At 36.6% G+C, this 13,928-nt stretch overlaps 1 protein-coding gene across 2 annotated transcripts in view; it reads left to right on the forward strand.

Annotated features, from left to right (window-relative positions):
* Positions 1-13,928, forward strand: part of CNTN5 (contactin 5) — an 824,990-nt gene that overhangs the window by 36,794 nt on the left and 774,268 nt on the right. The window contains exon 1 of one of the 2 annotated variants that reach the window (XM_087433627.1): positions 10,751-10,910. The exons of the other annotated variant lie outside the window; for it this stretch is intronic. The gene's annotated coding sequence lies outside the window, so the exon portion shown is untranslated. Of the gene's footprint in view, positions 1-10,750; positions 10,911-13,928 lie in introns of those variants that run through there. 2 annotated transcript variants of the gene reach the window in all.

The following is a 13,928-nucleotide window of genomic DNA, read 5'->3' on the forward strand; positions in this document are numbered from 1 at the left end:
CTGCAGTATTGGACAGGGTTTCCATCTTTTCATTTATAATACTTATTAGAGTTGATTCTGTTCTTAAATATTAAAATATATACCATTGTATATTTCAATGTTGCTGTTTCTTTCTTACTCTTATTAAAATGCCTCCTTGTCTCTTCCTTTTCCTTTAACTTATATTGATGGCTTTATATCTCATTGTATTTTGAATTTTTCTCAGGTTGTTTTCTTCTCGTGGCTTTTTGCTCATATTTTAAAAGCACCATGCATTTTAGCATTATATGAGGATGGGAAATGGAAGATTTCTAAAATTTCTTTTGATTCTTGTTACAAATAAATTTCCAAGGTATGTTTACCCCTTGAGTCTTCAAGATAATGTTCCACACATGCTCTTTGTGTTGAGATATTTTTAATAATCATTTTATTATTAATTTTATCTCTTCACCTTTGTTATGAGAGCTGCTCTATCTGTATTCAGTTGTAGAGAGAGAGACAATGAGAGTGGATTGCCTTTAGCCATGCTCAATATGCATGTTGAGTAAGTTCTCCTCTCAGACACACTGGTGACAAAAAATCATATGCATAGCTATTAGTTCACTCTCTAGAGTCTGATAGACAACCATGCGTCCATCCTGTGAGTCCTTACTGGACTTATGTGGGAACTTCTTCTATCCTGATTATCTTAACCAATGGAATGTATGAGCTACTACAATGCCCAACATGAACTCTGTATTAGAGCCCATCCTGTCTCTATCTGAACGGAGAACACTGTTCATGAGGACTTAAGTCCGATCAGAGAATGTAATGAATTGCCGGTAAATATCTCCCACCCTATTCCCAAGAAATCTATCTTTGAGTCAACACTGTGAATGCTTGCTGTCTCAAATAGCCATAATTACTAGTTTATCTGATGGATGGTTACCCAGAGTAAACTATATAACCATTGCAATATATGCTTGCCCACTTTCCAGCCACATTCTTTCTATCTTCCAGGTTGTATATTAATTTTATTTTAAATGAACGTGTGAGTTTTCATCTTTTCTTGTAGTCTCATAAATATTTTCGTGAGATTTTGGAGAGGCTGAACTGAATGTTTATTGCTAGAAACCATTTCATATAAATATTTTTTGGCATTTTTAATAATAACTTTTATGAATATCACTGCCATCTATTTGTGATAACTTGGATAAATGGACAGAAGAGGAATGTGAAATTCAAAATTACTTTTGCTTATTTTGATGTTTATTCTTTGGCTTTCTCAGCATTAATACCATGCTATTTACATGAGATTTATAAACTTTAAAATTAATTACTACTCAGCAATTATTTTATTTATCTCTTTTCAATTTACTTTATTTTCTCCACACAAGCTTTTCCAAATTTTTCATCCAAGCTCCCAACCATTTTTCCCAACTCTGGGTCCCACTCTCAAGAAATTACAATGGTGGGAGCCTCAATGAGGTCTCAACATTCAAATGTTTATCTGTATATTCATGCATACCCTCCTCCTTTTCCCTACCTCACTCAAAGTAATATTCCTCCTCTTTCCAACGTGATCGTTCATTTGTACTCTTAAATCTACCCATCCAAACTTCTTTATGTATTTACTTTGTTAGAGGTGAGAAAATGAAAAGGCAATAAGTCTTCCACTTATTTCATTTTCTTACTCTTTCTCTCCACTGGTTTATTTTCCAAGTAGAACATTTTAAAAGTCTTTTCATTTACCACTTTGTATAACACATATTTGAGGGTTTGTATCTTTTCTGTATCAGCCACAAATAATGCTCACTTCAGCTCTTTGCCCATAGAAGGCACCCAAATTGACTTATGAGAAAGAGGGAGTTCAAATTATAGGTATAAATCTGAAGAAGAACCACAATATATAAGCTCAGTCTTGGAAATATGCTTAAATTTTTAATTTAAAATTTAAATATAGAAGGAAAAGCAAGGGTTTAGAAGGTTTTTTATCATTAAAATTATAGCCCAATTAAGTTTACAGCTGAACATTTTTTAAAACACTTTCACAAGTACAGAACATGGCAGAATTTGAGATAAGTAAAAGGTTAGGTAGATCTAATTTGTTGCTTCAAGTTTCCATGAGTCAAGGACTGTTGGCATCCCAGAAAGAGCTATCATTGATATATTATGTCTCAGTTGAAAATAATAACTATACATACTCTCAAGATGGGGCTTGCTGAAATTGCAGAGAGCTCCCAGTCTCATTTTACAAATCCTTCAAATGTATTTTTTGGAAACACGGTGACAAGAAGTTCATTTTATATTTACAGTAATATTGCTAACAAAAATGTCAAAAAAAATTATAATAAATAACATCCTTAAACTGCAAAAAAAAGTAACACAATAATAACTCACAATAATATTTTATACCTCCATAAAGTATCCACATACTTTCAAAATATAAAATGTATTCTAAACCCAATCAAACAATATAAGCAATCTGCATATCCTGAATTTGGAATCACAGGTATATTTTAAACTTGTTAGAAATAAAGTCAATTTTTACTTTCATGTATTTCCTGTCTGAATAATACTCCCACCTCTCTCCTTTCTGCTTGGCTACGTACTACCTGTCTCTCAGGTTTCACTTCTACAGGAGGCTCCTTTGCTTGTCTAAGTTAGTCATTTCATCAGTGGAAAGGAAGATTAGCTAAGAGACTAAGAGTACAGACTACTCTTAACCCCAACTCTGCAATTTAAAAGCCATGCCACCTTGGGCAAGTTGTTTAACATCTCTCTACCTCATTCTTCCACCCATAAATGGGGAGGATTACCTACTTCGTGGGGTTTTTCTGAGGATTATACAATTTAAGGCACAAAGTGCACTTAGATCAGTGCCTGGAAATACATGCTGTGTGTTAGTAATAATTATTATGTTCTTCTATAGCACCCTGTATTTCTCCTATCATGACATTAAGTACTCTAAAATTACTGCTTGTTCAATTGTTCCTTTTCTCAGAAAGATTATAAACTCCTGCAATTCTGGCAGGAACTGTGTCTCTCTTTATTTGCCATAGTATCCCCCACTATCACAGTACCTAAAACACAGTAAACATTTAATGCATGTTTGTTGAATGGATTAAATCTCTACTATGTCATAGAGACTGAAATAAGAATTTTACATACGTTATCTTTTTGAAATTTCACAATAACCAAGCAACAAAATAGTGTTATATTCCACAGGTAAGGAAATTGAGCCTCAGTCTCCATGGTCATAAGACAAATCCAAGTTTGTCAAACTCCATGTCAGAGTTTCTCCACTGCATCTTGATGATTTCTCTTACAAGGCTCCATGAAGACACAAAGTCAAAGCAACTAAAAGAGAAGAAAAATTTAGAAATTAAGCATGTAGTGTGAGGTTGTGGATTTGCTAAAATAATGGCTGGCTCATCATTTTCCAGGAATGAAGATTACCTTGAAAATGCTATAATACTCACCCCTAGATTCTGATTTTGTACATGAGTAGTTTATCATAATGACACCTCCTTTATCTCCTCTTCGCCCCTTCTTGTCTTGGCATTTACTGCAAATTTTGTGTAGTCTGCTTCACATTATTATAAGCTTGCCTCTTTGTCACCTGATGCCATGTTTCTATGATTATGCCATGTTTTGCGCCTTGCTTAGCCCAGTCTTTGAAAATATTTTTCTCTCTGTTCCCTGCTTTTAGTTGTGTTTGTGTAATACTACCTATGAAATTTTCTTTGCAGTGACCAAGTTTACATTGAAAATTTGCAGTCCAGAGATATCCATATATTGAAAGTAGATAGAAACATCATCATACAACAACTTATTTCTGAAAACAAATTCCTTTAATACTATAACTAATGTGTATAAATTGTTTCAATGTCTAAAATGCATATACATTGCAAATATGTGTTTAAAATGTGTGTACATACATATACATACTTGAAAATACTTAGAATATATATTTATTTAATATTACATTAGAATATATTTTTGAAAATGGTTTTAAATATTTAATTCTCAAAATAAATTTGTGAAGTAAATAGCTTAGCTACGATATACACACGTGAGTTGACTGATTTTCTCCCTACAACACTGCTAGTATGTTACATACCCAAATCTCAAAAGTTTTTTCTGATTTGAAATTCATAGCTCTTTCCACAATGCCGCACTGTCTCACTAAATAACAACTTGAGAAAGCTCTACTCCTGAATTAATCCACTTATATATTGTTCACTGGCTCTTAGCAATGGTTCTCAATACTAGCTACTGATTAGAACCACAGGGAAAACTTAAAAAGTACACATTGTAGGACCTAAACCTAAGGAGATTCTGACTTAATTAGTCTTGAATGTCCACCCTTCCACACTGCATTTGTTTTTAAAACTCCCCAAATGATTTTAATATGAGGCCAGTATTGAGAATCCCTGGGCTGTATATTGATAAATCGTAAATAATATTTGCTAATCAAATTTTTTTTTTAATTTTCATAAGGATGTATCTAACGTCCTATTAGACATCTCTAATGATGTATACCACAAAGACTTCAAATATAACATCGCAAAATAAATTATTTTTCCTCTTTCTTCCACCCTAACTCGTTTGTATTTCTTAACTTTGTCACCCTACACTCTTTTAAGCCATAAACGTTTTGTGATATCTTTATTTTTTATTTATTTTTTTTTAATTGTGAGCCACTAAAGAGTTTTATTTTATTTTTTTTTTTAGCTTATTTGTTTATTGCAGTAACATTGGTTTATAACATTGCAAAAATTTCAGGTGTACATCATTGTACTTCTATTTCTGCATGGACTAAATCATGTTCACCACCAAAATACTAATTACAACCCATCACCACACACATGCACCGAATTATCCCTTTCACCCTCCTCCCTCCCCCCTTCCCCTCTGGTAACCACCAATCCAATCTCTGTCCCTATGTGTTTGTTTATTGTTATTATCTACTACTTAATGAAGGAAATCATACGGTATTTGGCCTTCTCCCTCTGACTTATTTCACTTTGCATTATACCCTCAATGTCCATCCATGTTGTCACAAATGGCTGGATTTCGTCGTTTCTTATGGCTGAGTAGTATTCCATTGTGTATATATACCATAGCTTCTTTATCCATTCGTCCCTTGATGGGCACTTAGGTTGCTTCCAAGTCTTGGCTATCGTGAATAAGGCTGCAATGAACACAGGGGTGCATGTACCTTTGCAAATTGGTGTTTTCAAGTTCTTTGGATAAATACCCAACAGTGGAATAGCTGGATCATATGGTAGTTCTATCGTTGATTTTTTGAGGAATCTCCATACTGTTTTCCATAGTGGCTGCACCAGTTTGCACTCCCACCAGCAGTGTATGAGAGTTCCCTTCTCTCCACATCCTCTCCAACACATGTTGTTTCCTGTCTTGTTAATTATAGCCATTCTGATGGGCGTGAGGTGATATCTCATTGTAGTTTTGATTTGCATTTCCCTGATAGTTAGTGATTTTGAACATCTTTTCATGTGTCTGTGGCCATCTGTATATCTTCTTTGGAGAAATGTCTGTTCAGGTCTTTTGCCCATTTTTTAATTGGGTTGGTAGTTCTTTTGTTGTTGAGATGCATGAGTTCTTTATATATTTTGGAGATTAAGCCCTTATCAGATGTATGGTTTGCAAATATCTTCTCCCAATTGTTAGGTTGTCTTTTCGTTTTGTTGATGGTTTCCTTTGCTGTGCAGAAGCTTTTTAGTTTGATGTAGACCCATTTGTTTATGTTTTCTATTGTTTCTCTTGCCCGGTCAGATGTGGTGTTTGAAAAGATTTTGCTAAGACCGATGTGGAAGAGCGTACTGCCTATGTTTTCTTCTAGAAGTTTCATAGTTTCAGGTCTTACATTCAAGTCTTTAATCCATTTGGAGTTAATTTTTGTGCATGGTGTAAGGTAAGGGTCTACTTTCATTTTTTTGCATGTGGCTATCCAGTTTTCCCAACACCATTTGTTGAAGACACTTTCTTTTCCCCATTGTATGTTCTTGGCTCCTTTGTCAAAGATTAGCTGTCCATAGATGTGTGGGTTTATTTCTGGGCTTTTGATTCTATTCCATTGATCTGTGTGTCTGTTTTTGTGCCAGTACCATGCTGTTTTGGTTATTACAGCTTTGCAGTATATTTTGATATCAGGGAGTGTGATACCTCCAGCTTTGTTCTTTTTTCTCAGGATTCCTTTAGCTATTCGGGGTCTTTTGCTGTTCCATATGAATTTTAGGATTCTTTGTTCTATTTCTGTGAAAAATGTTGTTGGAACTTTGATAGGGATTGCATTGAATCTATAGATGGCTTTAGGAAGTATGGACATCTTAACTATGTTAATTCTTCCAATCCAAGAGCACAGAATATCTTTCCATTTCTTTGTGTCTTCTTCAATTTCTTTCAGCAATGTTTTATAGTTTTCGGTGTACAGATCTTTCACCTCTTTGGTTAAGTTTATTCCTAGGTATTTTATTCTTTTTGTTGCAATTGTAAATGGGATGGTATTCTTAATTTCTCTTTCTGCTACTTCGTTGTTAGTGTACAGAAATGCAACCGATTTTTGTATGTTGATTTTGTATCCTGCAACTTTACCATATTCGTTTATTACTTCTAAAAGTTTTCTGGTGAATTCTTTAGGGTTTTCTATATATAAAATCATGTCATCTGCAAATAGTGACAGATTCACTTCTTCCTTTCCAATTTGGATCCCTTTTATTTCTTTCTCTTGCCTGATTGCTCTGGCTAGGACTTCCAATACTATGTTAAATAGGAGTGGTGACAGTGGGCATCCTTGTCTGGTTCTTGTTCTTAGAGGGATAGCTTTCAGTTTTTCACCATTGAGGATGATATTAGCTGTGGGTTTCTCATATATGGTCTTTATTATGTTGAGGTACTTTCCTTGTATACCCATTTTATTCAGAGTTTTTATCATAAATGGATGCTGTATCTTGTCAAATGCTTTCTCTGCATCTATTGAGATGATCATGTGATTTTTGTTCTTCATTTTATTAATGTGGTGTATTACGTTGATTGATTTGCGAATGTTAAACCATCCCTGCATCCCTGGAATAAATCCCACTTGATCATGGTGTATAATCTTTTTAACGTATTGTTGTATGCGATTTGCTAGTATTTTGTTGAGGATTTTCGCATCGATGTTCATCAGTGATATTGGCCTGTAATTTTCTTTTTTTGTGTTGTCCTTGTCTGGTTTTGGTATCAGGGTAATGTCAGCTTCGTAGAATGAGTTAGGGAGCTTCCCCCCCTCCTCAATTTTTTGGAAGAGTTTGAGAAGGATAGGTATTAAGTCTTCTTTGAATGTTTGGTAGAATTCAACAGGGAAACCATCTGGTCCTGGACTTTTATTTTTTGGGAGGTTTTTGATTACTGTTTCGATCTCCTTACTGGTGATTGGTCTATTCAAATTCTCTACTTCTTCTTGATCCAGTTTTGGAAGGTTGTATGATTCTAAGAATTTATCCATTTCTTCCAGATTGTCGAATTGGTTGGCATATAGCTTTTCATAGTATTCTCTTATAATCTTTTGTATTTCTGAGGTGTCTGTTGTAACCTCTCCTCTTTCATTTCTGATTTTACTTATTTGTGCCTTCTTTTTTTTTTCTTTGGTGAGTCTAGCTAAAGGTTTGTCAATTTTGTTGATCTTTTCAAAGAACCAGCTCTTGGTTTTATTAATTTTTTCTATTGTTTTTTTGGTCTCTATTTCATTTATTTCTTCTCTGATTTTTATTATTTCCCTTCTTCTACTGATTTTGGGCTTTGTTTGTTCTTCTTTTTCCAGTTCCTTTAGATGCATTGTTAGATTGTTTATTTGAGATTTTTCTTTTTTGTTGAGATAGGCCTGTATTGCTATAAACTTCCCTCTTAGAACCGCTTTTGCTGTATCCCATAAATTCTGGCATGTCGTATTTTCATTTTCATTTGTCTCCAGGTATTTTTTGATTTCTGCTTTGATTTCTTCGTTAACCCAGTCATTGTTCAGTAGCATTTTGTTTAATATCCATGTATTTGTGGATTTTCTGATTTTCTTCCTATAGTTGATTTCTAGTTTCATACCATTGTGGTCAGAAAAGATGCTTGGTATTATTCAATCTTCTTAAATTTATGGAGACTTGTTTTGTGGCCTAATATGTGATCAATCCTGGAGAATGTTCCATGTGCATTTGAAAAGAACGTGTATTCTTCGGTTTTTGGATGGAATGCTCTGTATATATCTACTAGGTCCATCTGTTCTAGTGTGTCGTTTAAGGCCAATGTTTCCTTTTTGATCTTCTGTTTGGATGATCTATCCGTTGGTGTAAGTGGAGTGTTAAAGTCCCCTACTATTATTGTGTTACTGTCTATTTCTGTTTTTATGTCTGTTAATAACTGCTTTATATATTTAGGTGCACCTACATTAGGTGCGTAGATATTTACAAGTGTTATATCCTCTTGTTGGATTGTTCCCTTGATCATTATGTAATGCCCTTCTTTGTCTCTTTTTACAGTTTTTGTTTTAAAGTCTATTTTGTCTGATATGAGTACTGCTACCCCAGCGTTCTTTTCATTGCCATTTGCGTGGAGTATCTTTTTCCATCCCTTCACTTTCAGTTTGTGAGTGTCTTTAGGTTTGAAGTGTGTCTCTTGTATGCAGCATATATGGGTCTTGTTTTTTTATCCAGTCAGCTACCCTATGCCTTTTAATTGGAGCATTTAGTCCATTGACGTTTAAAGTAGCTATTGATAAGTATGTATTTACTGCCATTTTTTAACTTTTTTTTTTTTTCTCAGTGTTTTAGTAGTCCTTCTGTTCCTTACTTCTTCTATACAGAATTGATGGTCACTTTAGTTTGACCTCTGTCTGAAAGCTCTACTCGGTAACTCCCCTCCTCCCTCCTTTTATGTTTTTGATATCATATCTAACCTCTTTTTTGTGCATTTGTATCCATTACGTTCTAATCATGGAAATAGATAATTTTTCCTATTTGTGGTCTTCTCTTTTCCCCTTAAATCAGTCCCTTTAACATTTCTTGTAGCACTGGTTTCTTGGTGACAAACTCCTTTAATTTTTGCTTATCTGGGAAAATTTTGATCTCTCCTTCCATTTTGAATGATAACCTTGCTGGGTAGAGTATTCTTGGCTGTAAGTTTTTTCCTTTTAGCACTTTAAATATATCATGCCATTCTCTTCTAGCCTGTAAGGTTTCTGCTGAGAAGTCAGCTGATAGCCTTATGGGGTTTCCTTTGTATGTAACTTGACATTGTCTTACGGCTTTTAGGATTCTCTCTTTATCTTTAATTCTGGACATTTTGATTATGATGTGTCTTGGTGTGGGCCTCTTTGGGTTTATCTTGTTTGGGGCTCTCTGTGCTTCCTGTACCTGGATGTCTGTTTCCTTCCTTAGGTTAGGGAAGTTTTCATCTATTATTTCTTGAAATAGATTCTCTGCCCCCTTGTCTCGCTCTTCTCCTTCCGGGACACCTATAACACGGATGTTAGCACGCTTGATGTTGTCCCAGAGGTCCCTTAGACTGTCCTCACTCTTTTTAATTCTTTTCTCTTTTACCTGTTCAGCTTGGGTAATTTCTTCTAGTCTTTCTTCCAGCTCACAGATCCGTTCTTCTGTATCCTCTACTCTGCTTTTGAGTCCCTCTAATGAATTTTTCATTTCCAGTATTGTATTCATCATTTCTGATTGGTTCTTTTTTATATCTTCCATTTCTGTGTTGACATTCTCACTGAGTTCATCTATTCTTCTCCCCAGATCAGTGAACATCCTTAACACTCTTAGTTTGAACTCTCTGTTGGGTAGGTTGCTCATTTCTGTTTCACTTAGTTCCTTTTCTGGGGTTTTGTCCTGTTCCCTTACTTGGAATGTATTCTTTTGCCTCTTCATTTTGCCTCTTTCCCTGTGCTTGTGTCTACATATTAGGTAGGTCAGCTACGTCTCCTGCTCTTGGATAGGTGACCTTATGTAAATGATCCCTTAGGAGGCTTCCAGTGTGCTTCCCTCAGTTCTCAATGTTCCAGGGGTGGCCCCTATGTGGGCTACATGTTTCCTTCTATTTTGGCCTGTTAGCTCTCCCTATAGGCACCCAGGGAGGCTGAGTTATGCTCCTGGCCAGCTGTTGTTATGCTCAGCTGCTTGTAGTTGTTGTGGGCCCTTCAGTCTCTTTATCAGGTGTGGGGAGCCCCAGCACAGTTGGCTGCAAGTTCTAATACCACACTTGTGTTGCAGTATTTCTTTTAACTGAGTAGGCCCCCAGCATGGCAGGTTATTAGGCTCAGGGCCTTAGAATTGCTGTAAGCCTCCAGCCTTTAGGTCTCTTGTCAGCTCTCTGAGGATTGAAGCTGGGTGGGGCTGGCCTCAGGCACAGGAGTACCCAATCATTTCAGGCTTTGGAAGGTGGGGCAAACCTCCTATGTGGGTCTTTGAGAAGCACAAGTCTTCTGCAGCTGACAAGCCCTGTTGCCCACAGGTCCACACACACAGTCAACACAGTCCTGACCCGTGTGAGGGCCCCGACCTCCCCAAGTGGACCCAGTCTCACCACGGCGGGAGCCCCACACACTCCGCCACCGCCCCACACTCTCCACCCGCTCCTTGTGCACACCCTGCCCGCTCAAGTTGGCTCAGTTGTCAGGCTGCAGAGAATCCAGTCACCAATCTATGCAGGCCCACACGTTGCCTGAGGGCTTGTTGTTGGGTGGGGCCAGTCTCTAGGGTGGGCTGCCTGCCCTGGCTGAGCTGGATTAAATCGGTGCTCTAGTGGGTGGGGCAGATACTGGGCTAGCAGGCCTCAGCGAGAACTCCAATGGCGTCTGTGTCAGCACGCTCACACCAGGCCACAACAATGGCCGCCGCCACTGTCCCAGTCCCTGGAGAGGTCCCACCCCTCACAGAAATGCACTCAGGGCCTATTAGGTGAGTCTGTTGTCACCAAAGCACTGTGCACCTTTCTTTCTGGTGATTTTAGGATGTTTTCTGGAACAGGTGAGTTTGTGCGCGGGCCCTTTAAGAGCCAGTTTTAGTTTCTTTGTGAACCGGGTTTTCTGGGGGTGCTCCCCAATGTTTTAGTAGCAGGCAAAGTCAGATATTATGCTGCTGGTCTCGATTGTGCTGGGTCCACAAAATGCCCACAGCGGGGGCGCTCCCCGGCTCAGGACCCCGCGCCTCCAGGGAGGCTGCGTACCTGTGGGCTGCTCCCGCCGGCCGTGAAGCTGGCGGCTTGTGAAGGCGGCGTTTTTCCTCTCCAGAAGGGGGTCTCTGCCTCTTCTACCCCAGTTAGGATTGTCCGTTGTTGCAGGAGTTCCTCTTATCCAGTTTTCAGTTCTGTCTCAGGGGTAATTTTTCCACGAGTAGTTGTAAATTGGCTGTGTCCACGGGAGGAGGTGAGTTCCGAGTCTGCCTACGCCGCCATCTTGACTCCGCCTCAATAACTTTCTTCTTTAAATGTTTTTATAGATATTCTCTTCTTGAGAACAGTAATTCAATAAATATTTTTAAATATGTGCACATTGAAAAATATAACTCCATCATGATTTAAACTGTATTAAGTTTACATTTTCTGTTTCTCATTTTTAGCAAGCTACTTTTTATTTATTTATTTTTTAATGAATATCTTTGTAAAATAACTTTTGGAATGTCATATAAGAAAGGTAGTAGAGGGGCCAGCCCAGTGGCATAGTGCTTAAGTTTGCGCGCTCTGCCTCAGCGACCTGGGGTTCACATGTTCAGACCCCAGGTGTGTACCTACACACTGCTCATCAAGCCATGCTGTGGCGGCATCCCATATACAAAATAGAGGAAGATGGGCACAGATGTTAGCTTAGGGCCAATCTTCCTCAACAAAAAGAGGAAAATTGGCAATGGATGTTAAGTCATGGCCAATCTTCCTCACAAAAAAAAAAAAAGAATAAACTTATACTGGTACCTCAAAGCAGTCCCCACAATAAAAACAAAGAGAATATCCTTAAAAAAAAAAAAGAAAGAAAGAAAGGTAGTGGAATTGAACCATGGACCATTTATATGTTTGAAGTTGTTTGTTAGTTCCTAGAATTTGTGTCTTTCTTATTGCAGATTCTATATAGCTCTTTTCTGACTGTGATGAAAAAAATTTGGTTTTGTAATAAACTTGTGTTCTGTGCTGAATTCAGTATTGTTTTTCAATCTATAGCTAATCAATTATAAACTTATTTTATTATTTTATTACATGAGCACTTTTATTTTAATATTTTTGTTGTGACATTTAACATTTTTAACACTCTAAGCCTAAAATAGTAATAAATGGATAAAATTGCACATATAGAAACAGAAATCATATAATTGTAATTCTTTACATATATATGTATATAAACAATTATATGTTGTTTATTATATATAATTATATATATTACATATATAGAGAGAGATATATGAATATAATGTATACATGTATATATGTAGAGAGAGAGAGAGAGAAGGAGAGAGAGAAATTTAGAAAACTATAGTTAGAAGTTTACCAAAACAAAATTTAACAAAAATAATGAGAAAATGAGATATCAAGAAAGATTTGTATTTTGTTTTACATAAAGTAAGAAAAATTTTAACTATAATTGCTAAATATTTGAGCTACAACAATATACTGAGAAAAAAACTCCTGCTGATGTAGAATCAAAAAGTAAATGAATACTATAGAGCCATATTCCGTAAGTTTGATTGGAAATAGTTCTTTGCCTCAGAAAAGATTATGGATTCAAGTCTAGTGTACCTAACAAGTGTTTCAAATATCCTTCCTGTATTTATTATCTATTGCTACATAACAAATTACCACAAATGCAGTGGCTTAAAACAACACAGTTATTATCTCATAGTTTCTAAGGGTCAAGAGTCTGGGTATGGTAGAGCTATGCCCTCGGCTTCAGAGACTGTCACAAGGCTGTAAACAATGTGTCAGCCAGGACTGGGGTCTCATCTGAAGACTCAACTGGAAAGGACCCACTTCTAAGCTCACTTGTATGGTTGTTGGCAGGTTCAGTTCTTTCTGGGTTGTTGGACTGAGGGCCATTGGCTGGAGTCCATTCTCAGTTTCTTGCCACATGGGTCTCCTCAACATGATAACTTGCTTCATCAAAACCAGCAAAAGAGTCTACTAGCAAAATGAGTTACAATCTCTTGTCATCTCCTTATAGAAGTAGCATCTTATTATTCTGCCGTATTCCACAGGTTCAAAGCAAGTTTCTAGTCCAGCCCACACTCAAAGGGAAGAGATTACAAAAGGGTATGAATATCAGGAGGAGAGGATCATTGGGGGGTCATCTTAGAGTCCACCTGCTACAATTTCCTTTCTTCTCTCCTCCCCTTTCTCCAAAATAGGCACTTTCAACAGTGTGATATACGTGTCATCTTTTCTGAAATAGTTGTTAATCCAAAGACAACATATAAATTGCATAGTGAAGGTAGTAAATTATTTTGAAAATTCAAAATCATTACTAATTTGTTTGAAGATAAACTATATTTTAGGAAAGTTACATGGCTTACTTCAGCCCATAGAGTGGCATTTCCTGCTTTTAAGAAATAGTTATGTATTTCAATGTGTCTATTCAATAGAAACCTTTATATTTCACAGAGCAAGCGATTTAATCCATACATTATCATTATCATTATTCATCTAACCTGAAAAGATTTCCTATCTAACGTTTTAAATTCTTTTTTGTTGGTTTTAAATTGTGTTTGGGATTTCTTTTAGCCCCTAAACACTAAGTTGTTTGAATGGATACAGTAAGAGAATAGTACCCATTCATCATAATGAACACTAAGGCTAATGGCGTATATTAAAATGTAAAACAATGGATTAAAATTCGTATGGCTTTTTTGGTTTCTGGGGAAGGTAGAGCATGAAGAGTTCAACTAGTTATACTCTTCCGGTTTCATTAATCCTTCTTTTTAAGAACGGTTTAAGGA

The sequence above is a fragment of the Ceratotherium simum genome, chromosome 7, assembly GCF_057802395.1.
Source record: "Ceratotherium simum simum isolate JZ-2026a chromosome 7, ASM5780239v1, whole genome shotgun sequence".
NCBI classification, from domain to species: domain Eukaryota; kingdom Metazoa; phylum Chordata; class Mammalia; order Perissodactyla; family Rhinocerotidae; genus Ceratotherium; species Ceratotherium simum.